Source organism: Mustela erminea, chromosome 1, assembly GCF_009829155.1.
Source record: "Mustela erminea isolate mMusErm1 chromosome 1, mMusErm1.Pri, whole genome shotgun sequence".
Taxonomy (NCBI): domain Eukaryota; kingdom Metazoa; phylum Chordata; class Mammalia; order Carnivora; family Mustelidae; genus Mustela; species Mustela erminea.
In genome coordinates this window covers 199,603,012-199,616,550 of record NC_045614.1, presented here as the reverse complement: position 1 = coordinate 199,616,550, position 13,539 = coordinate 199,603,012, and positions in this window count along the sequence as shown.

Sequence of the window (13,539 nt, the reverse complement as noted above, 5' to 3'; positions counted from 1 at the left end):
CTTTCTTTGTGGTGTTCTTGGATTCCTCTTAAAATGCCTGAGTTGACTCTCTACCTCTTACAGTCTATTGATGTTACCCACCCCCCCCCATCCTCTGAGTGTGCAGATCCCCCAAAGTAACCACTCCCATCACTGTGTTGAGTATGAGTTAGGCATCACTCTATGGTGCTCTCCAAATGACAGGGCATATATCCTTCAAGTTGTTGGTAATGTCATAAAATCCATTTCAATAGGTATGAAGCATGAATAGTGACCCCCTCATAGAGACTCATATTATTATAGAAGCCAAATGTTCTTTCAAAATTTCTCTTCATCCAGTCCCTTTGCAAGAACATATATATTTGTTTGTGTAGTTTTGAGAATTTTACTTTTGTTCTAATAGAAGACAGTATCTTCAATATTCTGAACTATAAGCAAACTTGCCCTTTGGAAAACAACACTATATCTTCCAAGGCTATAAATAAACCTGTCTCTTGGGAGACATGATCTCTGTATTCCAAAGAGTTTGCTATACAAACATTCTTGAAAAGGTATTTCAGAAGAAAGGGACATCAGTGCCTTGTCTCCAAGATCTGCAGGCATATGAAAAAGACCAATGGAGAACAGCCTACAAATAGAGAGAAGATCTGAATTGCTTTTTTTTTTTTTTAAGATTTTATTTATTTATTTGTCAGAGAGACAGTGAGCAAGAGTGAGCACAGGCAGACAGAAAGGCAGGCAGAGTCAGAGGGAGAAGCAGGCTCCCTGCGGAGCAAGGAGCCCGATGTGGGACTCGATCCCAGGACGCTGGGATCATGACCAGAGCCTAAGGCAGCTGCTTAACCATCTGAGCCACCCAGGCGTCCCGATCTGAATTGCTTCTATTCTGTGTTCTGACTGTTGTCTCCTTTATTAATCATGACAGACAGAAGGATGATAGGCAGCTTGGTTTTGTTTAGTATTGTAATGAAAGAAGGAATAATTCAGGTCAGTAAATATTTCCTCTAGTTCTCCCAACTTCCATTTTCAACATCATATTTTCCAAATTTATGTTATATTATGTTACTAGTAAGTGGCATATTGAAGCTGGCTCATACTACATTATGAGAGTCAATTATTAAATGTTCAAGAATTTTACATGATAATTATTAAAAACAGCTAGTGTTAAAAATGAAAATACATAAACTTATAATTATTGAATTACATTAAAAAAGCAATGAATACTGAAACATATTGCTTATGATTCTGAAAACATACTTTTGAGTTTATATGTATATAGTGTATCTCTATGATTAAATAGACTAAATATATAAATTATCAATTAGGTTCTGTGACTTCTCATAATGTAAGTTAATTTTTTGTTAATCTAGATCTCTCTAGCTATATAGATACATAGAAAAAATATATTATAAGCCTATTTTACTTCATATGTATGTGTATATCCTTTATTTTTTGTTAATCTTTATGTATAGTTATATAGATAAGATAGAATATATTACAGATCACTCTTACATCATATTTTCATGTGCTATTCTTAATTTTGTACATATCTTAATATTGGGTAAGTGATGTGCTTGAGGTAGGAAACATTGTGCTATGCTATCTATTTGTTAAATATTATATATAGCTTTAGAACTCAAGGTAGATGTTCACAAGTTTTGTTAGTTATGTGTTTGAATTATTTTCTTTAAAATCACAATATTTGTTAGAATCTCAATGAATCTTTACCATGTCTTGAACCTCAATATATCCCTATATGAGATATTTAAACCTTCTTCTGGGCCACCAGATATGATAGACAACTGCTTTATAGACCTCACATAGATCAATAAAAAAGAATTATGAAGAGTTTTTTTAATATAAAAGGAAAATTAGAAGATATTTTCTTAAAGTAACAGTATTATAGCAAATATCTATGAGAGAAAATAAGCAGTTGCAAAAACTAATTTTTAGCATTTAGTGAAGTTTGATTGATTACAAGCAGTTGGAACTTGGATAAACTTCAATAATTTGGCAGAATAAAGAGGTAAGATTCGATTTTTCTTGAAATATTTTTAGAACAAAAATGAATTGAGAAACATTAAAGAAAACTGAACTACTTTCTAAGATAAATAAATGGAATATTTGTCAATTAAATAAGTTATAAATCATTTTAAATTTGGGAAATTAATTCATGAAAATACTCATTCATAAGATAACCTTCATAAAACAGCATATCTCAAGAATGACAACATGCTATAGTATCCAGTGCTGTTTGGAGATAGTAGAATAAACTACTGTAACCATTTTTATTCTTATATTTGGTATCTAAGTAGTGGTTATGTTGGAAAAATTAATATCAATTTAAGCAAAATCTTATTAGAAAGTTAGGTATAATAAAACTTCATGTTTTAGCACTGCAATTATGTATTATGAGTTAAAGATATGCTTAGAACAATTTTTGGTGTGTATTTATCCTTCCAATGTGAGTTTTGCAATTTATAATAATAATCGATACCTCAATTCACCCAAATGACAGGCTACGTAGTACTTCGCCATGTGACAACTATGATATGCTAATTTTTCTGTTAATCTACATACATGTATAGTTTTATAGATGTAACAGAAGGTATTATAGACTGTTTTGCTTAATAAACAGAATATTTGTAATAAACAGAAATAACTGCAGGTGATTACATACTCTTCAGCTCTCCACAATTAAACCATTGCTGTTGCATGATTTGGTCAACTATACTTGCATAGATTTAAGAAATGTACATGATCCCTGAAGGCACATGAGTTTGTGACCCCAATCTAGATATCAGAATTGCCAGATTGATTCAATTTGAAAATGCCAAACATGGAGTGTGGTTTCTTAGTGCTTTTCCTTTCTGAAAAGGCATTCTTTTACCTTTTTCTTCCTGAAAAATGAGTCTTATGAAGATCACATATATACATCTATAAATAGACAAAATAAATTTTCATATGATTTTAGAAAATATACATTAAATCAAATTAGATATTTACATATATTCTTAACACTCAGTACCTTTTATAGATTAGTATCATAGATATATGTACATTAAATAAAATTTTCTTTAAAATATAATCCAGCATCAGTTTTAAGGCCTCACTATTCATATACTAGATTAAACTTAGTTGGATCAAACTTGTTTAAAATGTGTGACTGAAAGTTTGTCAGCTAAAAAAAGGAGAAAAAATACATCATATGTTTATTTAAAAAATAAATAAATAAAATTTTTTAAAATAAGGAGAAAAAACACAGAAACACAAATTAAGCGATTATCTTCCAGTTTTAAAAATGAAGAAATGAATATGCTTGTTCTAAAACAAGCAAGTGTGGGTTTGATGCATTATAAAAACCTATACCAAATAATGTCATTTATGCAACATGTATTTTCTGAAATATGCTTAGGTGACAGTCTAGTTTTAAGTGTAACGATATTGTATTAAAGAAGATGAACAAGATTCCAGGGCTCAGCGATATTATTCAGATTGGAGAAGAACAAAAATCAGTAAAAAGGAAACAAAAACCATTGTGGTAAACACTGTTGAGAAAACATGCTAAGCGATACCAGACATGCTGTTTTCTTGTTTTTGTTTTTTGTTTGTTTGTTTGAATTTTTATATGAAGTGAGAGAATAGTGTGTGTTTATGGAAGTAGGAGATGAGATTGATCAGAGTGGTCTCCCTGTATAAATGGTATTTTAGCCGACACTAAAGACTGAGAATGAGGCAAAGAAAAGAAAACCCAGAAAAATCATGTTTGAGGAATAGAACACAGTGAACCAAGGCCATGAGACAGAAAGAAATCCCCAAGTAGCAGACAAAGAGAATAGTAAGGGAGACAGAAATATGAAGTTATCTGAGGGGTGTATTATTCTTTTGAATCTAAAAAGGAGTTAACCTAATTTTAATTAACTTACCTCTTTCAATGCTGAATTTTCAAATACAGCCCTACCCATATGACATACCCATGTGACCTCATTTAAACATAATTATCCCTTTAAATGCTTATCTCTAAGTGTAGTTACATTCTGAGGTTCTAGGCTTGGGAGTTAAATATATGAATTTTGCAAGAACACAATTTAGCCCACCATGCTTAATGAAGTCTACTGTTTATTTTGCATATTCTGTTTACTAGTTTAATTTCAATGAGATCAGAGAAAACACTAAGAATGTTTCATTGCAGGTTTATGGCCACTACATAATAGATTTTGGTATTTTTTTGATAAGTATTCCCATTACATTTTTAAAGAATCTGAATTCTTTCATTATTGTGTATAGAGCTACAAAAGCATTGTGTGCATGTGTTTGGATGTATCTGCACATGTACATATCAGTTTGCTCAATTTGAGAATCAGGTTAGATCCACTATATTCCACTATATACTTAACTGATAATCTTATCTCCTTGTTTTCTTAGCTAGTGAGAAAGGTGTGTTAATGTTTTCCTATCTGATTATGGATTTGCCTATATCTCCTTTTAACTGTGTCAAATTTTGCTAAAGGCATTTTGAAACTGTATTAGTGGGTATTTATAGACTTTGAAGTGTAATATCTTACTGTTGGGTTGATCATTTTGACATTATGAAATGGCTCTTTTTATCTCTAGCCTGAAAAACTCCCTTTAGTACTTATTTTAGTGCTTAAATTTTTAGAATCCTACCTTACACAGATTCAGAATTTGACAAATCCTCGAGGCAGGAACAGAGCTGGGATTTGGTTGATTATTTAGGCACTGTAAGTGTTCAGTTTTGTCACTCCTTTTTAATGAGACCACCAAAAGTCCTCTCCCTCAACAAAAATGTACTGAGACCCAGTGTGCATTCCCAGCCTCTAACAAGAACACTGGTATGGCAGTATCCCTAAGGAAAAAAATGACTTCAACTCAACTTTATTCAGAGAACCTCATCTTTATGTCCATAACATTTCTAAGGTCCCAACCCCTATGAAACTCTTTATTTTTCTGAAAACAGATTATATATATTTTATTTCTTTTCAGCGTAACAATATTCATTGTTTTTGCATCACACCCAGTGCTCCATGCAATACATGCCCTCCTTAATACCCACCACCTGCTTCCCCCAACCTCTCACCCTGTGCCACTTCAAAACCCTCAGGTTGTCTTTCACAGTCCAAAGTCTCTCATGGTTCACCTCCCCTTCCAATTTCCCTCAACTCCCTTCTCCTCTCCATCTCCCCATGTCCTCCATATTATTTCCTATGCTCCACAAATAAGTGAAACCATATGATAATTGTCTTGCTCTGCTTGACTTATTTCACTCAGCATAATCTCTTCCAGTCCCGTCCATGTTGCTTCAAAAGTTGGGTATTCATCCTTTCTGATGGAGGCATAATACTCCATAGTGTACATGGACCACATCTTCCTTATCCATTCGTCCGCTGAAGGGCATCTTGGTTCTTTCTACAGTTTGGCGACCGTGGCCATTACTGCTATAAACATGGGAGTACAGATGGCCCTTCTTTTCACTACATCTGTATCTTTGGGGTAAATACCCAGAAGAGCAATTTCAGGGTCAGAGGGAAGCTCTATTTTTGATTTCTTGAGGAATCTCCACACTGTTCTCCAAAGTGGCTGCACCAACTTGCATTCCCACCAACAGTGTAAGAGGGTTCCCCTTTCTCCACATCCCCTCCAACACATGTTGTTTCCTGTCTTGCTAATTTTGGCCATTCTAACTGGTGTAAGGTGGTATCTCAATGTGGTTTTAATTTGAATCTCCCTGATGGCTGGTGTTGATGAACATTTTTTCATGTGTCTGATTAGACACATGAAAAAATGTTCATCATCAACAGATTATATTTTTATTATTTACTAGGTCTTGTTATAGTTATTGGAGTTAATAACATTCTATTCTTAAGCTAATCTATCTTAATCAGAAAAGGCAATCATCATTAAAATTAAAGGCTGCAGTCTTACATATGTAATATTTGTCATATTTAAAAAACTGAGTAAAAATAAAAAGACCATATTAACTCTGGTATATCCTATAAGAAAAAATAATTTAAAATACGTGTGAAGCACTTTGAACTCATTGAATCAAATGATTAATTCTAGTATCAAATAATTTCTTATATTTATCTCAGACAGAAAAATATAGTATTAAACAAACTTAAAATGTTAGATTTCCTGGTGAAGTTTATATTTTTGTATGAAATTATACAACCATCAGTGTATTAGGCAAACTATACCAATAATTCTTACTCCCATCTCAAGTCAGTTGCAGAATTTTCTTTTATGTTTTTTTTTAAAGATTTTATTTATTTATTTGACAGATAGACATCACAAGTAGGCAGAGATGCAGGCAGAGAGAGAGGAAGGGAAGCAGGCTCCCTCTTGAGCAGAGAGCCCAATGCCGATCCCAGGACCCTGGGATCCTGACCAGAGCCGAAGGCAGAGGTTTAACCCACTGAGCCACCCAGGCACCCAGGCACCCCTTTTCTTTTATGTTTTATTGTAACTTATAGCCTACAAAAAATCCTAACTGAAAAGAGTTTGACAGTCTGTGTTTTAACCTCCTCTAGACAATAGGACACATCCCCAAACCATATTGTACAATTTGTCACAAATTGCAGTTTACTCAAGAGAGACTTAAAATGATGATGAATGACAGAATTAGTTAGAATAAGTTACACTGACTTTGAAAATGATTTCTAGTCCACATTGGGAAGCCGTAAAATCGAGTCACATAAACTAAATCAAATCTGGCAGGGAAAAATTTCAGATACCAGGAGATATCCTTTGTCATGAGAACCTATTTTGAAATTTAAATAAGAATATATACAAAATACACTTTCTGAATATCTTCAACTTTTTAAAAATTACTTTGACTCATAAGGAAAAAAAAATAAACTAGATCTGACCTTAAGAAAGAGTAAGGTAAAAGTTATTGCCTGACTTATAACAACTTCGTAAAATAGATAAAATCTTGTCATTCATATGTTAAGGGATAAATGAGATTTAATTGCATAACTCACTTTTTCCTGAATAAAATACTTATAGAGATTTAAGATCTCTATGAATGAAACAGTATTAATTCTTATAACTCATAAGCATGGATTATACACTGTTTTGAGGCAGGAACTATGCCTTTCTGGCCTCCTGCTGTCTCTTTTTCATGCCAGGCACATGGAAGGAATTACTAATCAATTCACATTTAATTAATATAAATCAAAGAGACAATTTTACAAATACTAAATCCTTTTCATAACTCAATAAACTTGCTATAATCATTATATTCCCAAGGTAAGGAAAAAGACATATAAAAATGTAACATTAAATGTGCCCTATTACATATCAAATAAAGGGTAGAGTTAGGAGCTAGTTAATTTCATCTGAGTCTTTAATTTCTGCTCTTTTCATTAGAGCTTAACATGTTAGTAGTGTTCACCTGTTTCTTTTTTGGTGTTCTCTGAAATGTGTGTGTGGGGGGTGGGTGTGTGCATGTGTTTAAGGGTGATTCTTGATAGATTACAGAATTTTCTGATATTTCTTTTTTTCTGTATGGTGATCTCAAATTAATATCTTCATGTTGTGTTTCTATTCCCATTTTATTCTCAAATATATACACTACCTTACTGGTCTTATTGCTGAAGTTTGGTCTTTGGGGTCCTAAAATATAAGTATCATTTGCTACATTTAAATTCAGAGGTATTTGCCCTACTCCGTGTTCTCCAGAGAAATAGAACCAATAGGATATATATGGTGATTTACTATGAGGAATTGACTTACATGTTTATAGAGGTTTTGAATTCCCATGATCTAACTTCTCCAAATTGAACACCCAGGGAAACAGTGACGTAATTCTAGTCTGAGTTCAAAGGTCTGAGAAGGAGGGCAGCTGAGCTCTTAAATCCTAGCACAAGAGGAGGAAACTGATGCTCCATATCAACAACAGGCAGGCAAGAAACAAAGAGGACAAATTCCTCTGTCCACTGTCTTCTGTTCTATTCAAGCCCTCAATGAACTGGACGATTTCCACCTACTCTGGGGAGAGTTATCTACTTTACTGAATCCACAGACTCAGATGTTACTCCTCTCTGGTAACATCTTCATAGACACATGCAGAAATAATGTTTAATCTTGGCACACATGGCTAGTCAAATTGACACATGAAATTAGCCATCATGGCATTTCTCATTTCTCCTATTCTCCATAGAATTTTAAGTGTACAGTTTGGATCACCTGTATCTTTGAGAAGTGTGTAAATTGTATGTAAGTGTAAGTATATGAATACACATGCATAAATATATACATAACTATCTTAAAAGGTGAAAATAAACAGAGTTCTGAAGCAACAGCGGGGAACACTTGGGCTTTTGTTTTCAATAATATCCAATAAGTATCCTGAAAAACACAATAAGTGAATATATATAAGTGGGCAGCTATATGTCCAAAAAGTATCATGTCTTCCATCACTCAATTAGCAGTGCTTGTCATTAGGAGTGAAAGTCCTTGAGGCAGAAAGAAATGAAAATATTAGGTTAATTCTAAGAACACATCCATATTTGAGTCTTGTTCAGTTCTCAGACAATTTGTCCAAATTTTTTGACAGAACGTGTATGCCTGACAAGAAGGGATGTGGGTCTAAGAAAAAAAAAAAGTTAAATATTTAAAATTCAAATAATGAAGAAAATAAAGGTAAGGGTTCACATTTTTAGAGAGCATGGAGATTTAAATATTGAAGAGGAGTTAATCTTCAGTATAGAATGTGTATTATGGCCATTTAGTTCATAACGAAACTTAATACTTTTTATATCTCATGTATTCCTGCACAAATAATTTAGGCAGGATTTTCCCAGGAAATTCTTCAACTAAAGATCACCTGCAGCATCTAAAGCCATTTTCCTTAACTACCTAGCATACTGACAGAGTTGCCTGGAAGTCTGGGCTCCGCTAGGCCTCTCTCCCTGTCTGTGAATACTCAGGAACTCTCAAGGGAGTCTCCCCATCAAGTTAGTTCAACTTTCATGATTGTTCATGGCTCATAAATTGAATGTCTTTAGGGGTCTAGACAGTACCTTCAAGTTTTTGTGTGACTTAACCTTGGAAGCCCCAGAATTCACTTTTGCCACATGATCAGTCAAGCGAGTTACTAAGGGCAGAATGGGGGGTAATGGTTAAGGAAATTAGACCTCATCTCTCAATGAGAATTAGAAAATAATTTGTAGCCAGAATCTATCACAATGAACATGTAAATATCATCATTAATGATACAGAACTAATCTGGTTGGCACTGATGTAGAAAGACTTATGTCCATGTGATTCAGTTCAAGAAGTTATTTAACTTTCATTTATCTCCTGGAGGCCAACTGGTCAGCAAACATATGAGATCATCAAAGAATGCAGGGAGAGAAATCAAGCTAACAAATACAGGTGGAAAAGAGCAATAGCTTGTCAGTAGAAAGCATGGTTATTCTGGGTGCTTTCAATGCAAGAATATGCTCAGGGGCCCTACCAATAGGAAATAATGACGTCAAAATAATGACTTCGAACACATAGTGACATGACATTGTTCATAAGAATCCTAAGCAGGTGGTAGGTACTTTGTGTTATTGAGCCCAAGGCAAATACAGGGTTGAGTATCAAGTTACACACCCATAAAAACATGTATAGACGTACATACAAACACACAGCTTAATGGCAGAAAAAGCAGACACACACACACAAAATACTTAAAAGGAAGCATTAGGAATGCCTGGATGGCTCAGTTGGTTAAGTAACTGACTCTTGCTTTTGGCTCTGGTCATGATCTCAGGGTCTTGATATAGAGCCTCCCCTTAGGCTTCACACTTAGCAAGAAGTCTTCTTGAGATTTTCTCTGTCCCTCTAACCCTTCCTCTCTCTCTCTAGTAAATAAGTAAATATACTTTTTAAAAGGAAGCATTAAAAAATGAGTATACTAATCAATACTTCCCATGAATATCATCATAGAGTAATTCCCATATTAAGAAGGTAGATAAGGATTGGAAGAAACAAAGATTTTTTTTTTAATCTTTATTTTTTATAAACATATAATGTATTTTTATCCCCAGGGGTACACGTCTGTGAATCGCCAGGTTTACACACTTCCCAGAACTCACCATAGCACATACCCTCCCCAAGGTCCATAACCCCACCCCCCTTTCCCAAAGCCCCTCCCCCCAGCAACCCTCAGTTTGTTTTGTGAGATTAAGAGTCACTTATGATTTGCTTCCCTCCCTATCCCATCTTGTTTCATTTATTCTTCTCCTACCCCACTAACCCCCCACGTTGCATCTCCACTTCCTCATATCAGGGAGATCATATGACAGTTGCCTTTCTCTGATTGACTTATTTCACTAAGCATGATACCCTCTAGTTCCATCCAAGTTGTTGCAAATGGCAAGATTTCATTTCTTTTGATGGCTGCATAGTATTCCATTGTATATATATACCACCTCTTCTTTATCCATTCATCTGTTGATGGACATCTAGGTTCTTTCCATAGTTTGGCTATTGTAGACATTGCTGACATAAACATTTGGGTGCATGTGCCCCTTTGGATCACTACATTTGTATCTTTAGGGTAAATACCCAAATACACAGTAGTGCAATTGCTGGGTCATAGGGCAGTTCTATTTTCAACTTTTTGAAGAACCTCCATGCTGTTTTCCAGAGTGGCTGCACCAGCTTGCATTCCCACCAACTGTGTAGGAGGGTTTCCCTTTCTCCACATCCTCGCCAGCATCTGTCATTTCCTGACTTGTTAATTTTAGCCATTCTGACTGGTGTGAGGTGATATCTCATTGTGGTTTTTATGTGTATTTCCCTGATGCCAAGTGATTGTGGAGCACTTTTTCATATGTTTGTTGGCCATCTGGATGTCTTCTTTGCAGAAATGTCTGTTCATGTCTTTTGCCTATTTCTTGATTGGATTATTTGTTCTTTGGGTGTTGAGTTTGCTAAGTTCTTTATAGATTTTGAACACTAACCCATTATCTGATATGTCATTTGCAAATATCTTCTCCCATTCTGTCAGTTGTCTTTTGGTTTTGTTAACTGTTTTCTTTGCTGTGCAAAAGCTTTTGATCTTGATGAAATCCCAATAGTTCATTTTTGCCCTTGCTTCCCTTGCCTTTGGTGATGTTCCTAGGAAGACGTTGCTGTGGCTGAGGTCAAAGAGGTTGCTGCCAGTGTTCTCTTCAAGGATTTTGATGGATTTCTTTCTCACTTTGTGGTCCTTCATCCATTTTGAGTCAATTTTTGTGTGTGGTGTAAGGAAATGGTCCAGTTTCATTCTTCTGCATGTGGCTGTCCAATTTTCCCAGCACCATTTATTGAAGAGACTGTCTTTTTATCCATTGGGCATTCTTTCCTGCTTTGTCGAAGATTAGTTGACCATAGAGTTGAGGGTCTATTTCTGGGTCCTCTATTCTGTTCCATTGATCTATGTGTCTGTTTTTGTGCCAGTACCATGCTGTCTTGATGATGACAGCTTTGTAATAGAGCTTGAAGTCCGAAATTGTGATGCCACCAACTTTGGCATTCTTTTTCAATATTCCTTTGGCTATTCGAGGTCTTTTCTGTTTCCATATAAATTTTAGGATTATTTGTTCTATTTCTTTGAAAAAAATGGGTGGGATTTTGATAGGGATTGCATTAAATGTGTAGATTGCTTTAGGTAGCATAGACATTTTCACAATATTTGTCCTTCCAATCCAGGAGCATGGAACATTTTTCCATTTCTTTGTGTCTTCCTCAATTTCTTTCATGAGTACGTTATAGTTTCCTGAGTATAGATTCTTAGCCTCTTTGGATAGGTTTATTCCTAGGTATCTTATGGTTTGGGGTGCAATTGTAAATGGGATTGACTCCTTAATTTCTCTTTCTTCTGTCTTGTTGGTGTAGACAAATGCAACTGACTTCTGTGCATTGATTTTATATCCGGACACTTTACTAAATACCTTTACAAGTTCTAGCAGTTTTGGAGTGGAGTCTTTTGAGTTTTCCATGTATAGTATCATATCATCTATGAAGAGGGATAGTTTGACTTCTTCTTTGCTGATTTGGATGCCTTTAATTTCCTTTTGTTGTGTGATTGTGGAGGCTAGGACTTCTAGTACTATGTTGAATAGCATTGATAATTATGGACATCCCTGCCGTGTTCCTGACCTTAGTGGAAAAGCATTCAGTTTTTCTCCATTGCGAATGATATTTGCGGTGGGTTTTTCATATATGGCTTTGATAATATTGAGGTATGTGCCCTCTATCCCTACACTTTGAACAGTTTTTATCAGGAAAGGATGCTGTACTTTGTCGAATGCTTTTTCAGCATCTATTGAGAGTATCATATGGTTCTTGTTCTTTCTTTTATTAATGTGTTGTATCACATTGATTGATTTGTGGATGTTGAACCAACCTTGCAGCTCTGGGATAAATCCCACTTGGTCGTGGTGAATAATCCTTTTTAATGTACTGTTGAATCCTATTGGCTAGTATTTTGGTGAAAATTTTCACATCTGTGTTCATCAAGGATATTGGTCTGTAATTCTCTTTTTTTGATGGGATCCTTGTCTGGTTTTGGGATCAAGGTAATGCTGTCCTCATAAAATGAGTTTGGAGGTTTTCCTTCCATTTCTATTTTTTGGAACAGTTTCAGGAGAATAGGAATTAGTTCTTCTTTAAATGTTTGGTAGAATTCCCCTGGGAAGCCATCTGGCCCTGGGTTTTTTTTTTTTTTTTTTTTTTTTTAGAATTTTGATGACTGTTTCAATCTCCTACTGGTTATGGGTCTGTTCAGCATTTCTATTTCTTCCTGGTCCAGTTGTGGTAGTTTATATGTCTCTAGGAATGCATCCATTTCTTCCAGATTGTCAAATTTGTTGGCGTAGAGTTGCTCATAGTATGTTCTTATAATTGTTTGTATTTCTTTGATGTTAGTTGTGATCTCCTCTTTCATTCATGATTTTATTTATTTGGGTCCTTTCTCTTTTCTTTTTGATAAGTCTGGCCAGAGGTTAATCAATCTTATTAATTCTTTCAAAGAACCAACTCCTAGTTTCGTTGATTTTTTTCTATTGTTTTTTGGTTTCTATTTCATTGATTTCTGCTCTGATCTTTATGGTTTCTTTTCTCCTGCTGGGTGTAGGCTTTCTTTCTTCTTCTTTCTCCAACTCCTTTAGGTGTAGGTTTAGGTTTTGTTTGTTTCTTGTTTCTTGAGAAAGGCTTGTTCTGCTCTATATTTTAATCTCAGGACTGCCTCTGCTGTGTCCCACAGATTTTGAACCATTGTGTTTTCATTATCATTTGTTTGCATGATTTTTTTCAATTTTTCTTTAATTTCCTGGTTGACCCATTCATTCTTTAGAAGGATGCTGTTTGGTCTCCATGTATTTGTTTTCTTTCCAAATTTCCTCTTGTGATTGTGTTCCAGCTTCAGAGCACTGTGGTCTGAAAATATGCAGAGAATGATACTAATCTTTTGATATTGGTTGAGACCTGATTTATGACCCAGGATGTGATCTATTCTGGAGAATGTTCCATGTGCACTAGAGAAGAATGTATTCTGTTGCTTTG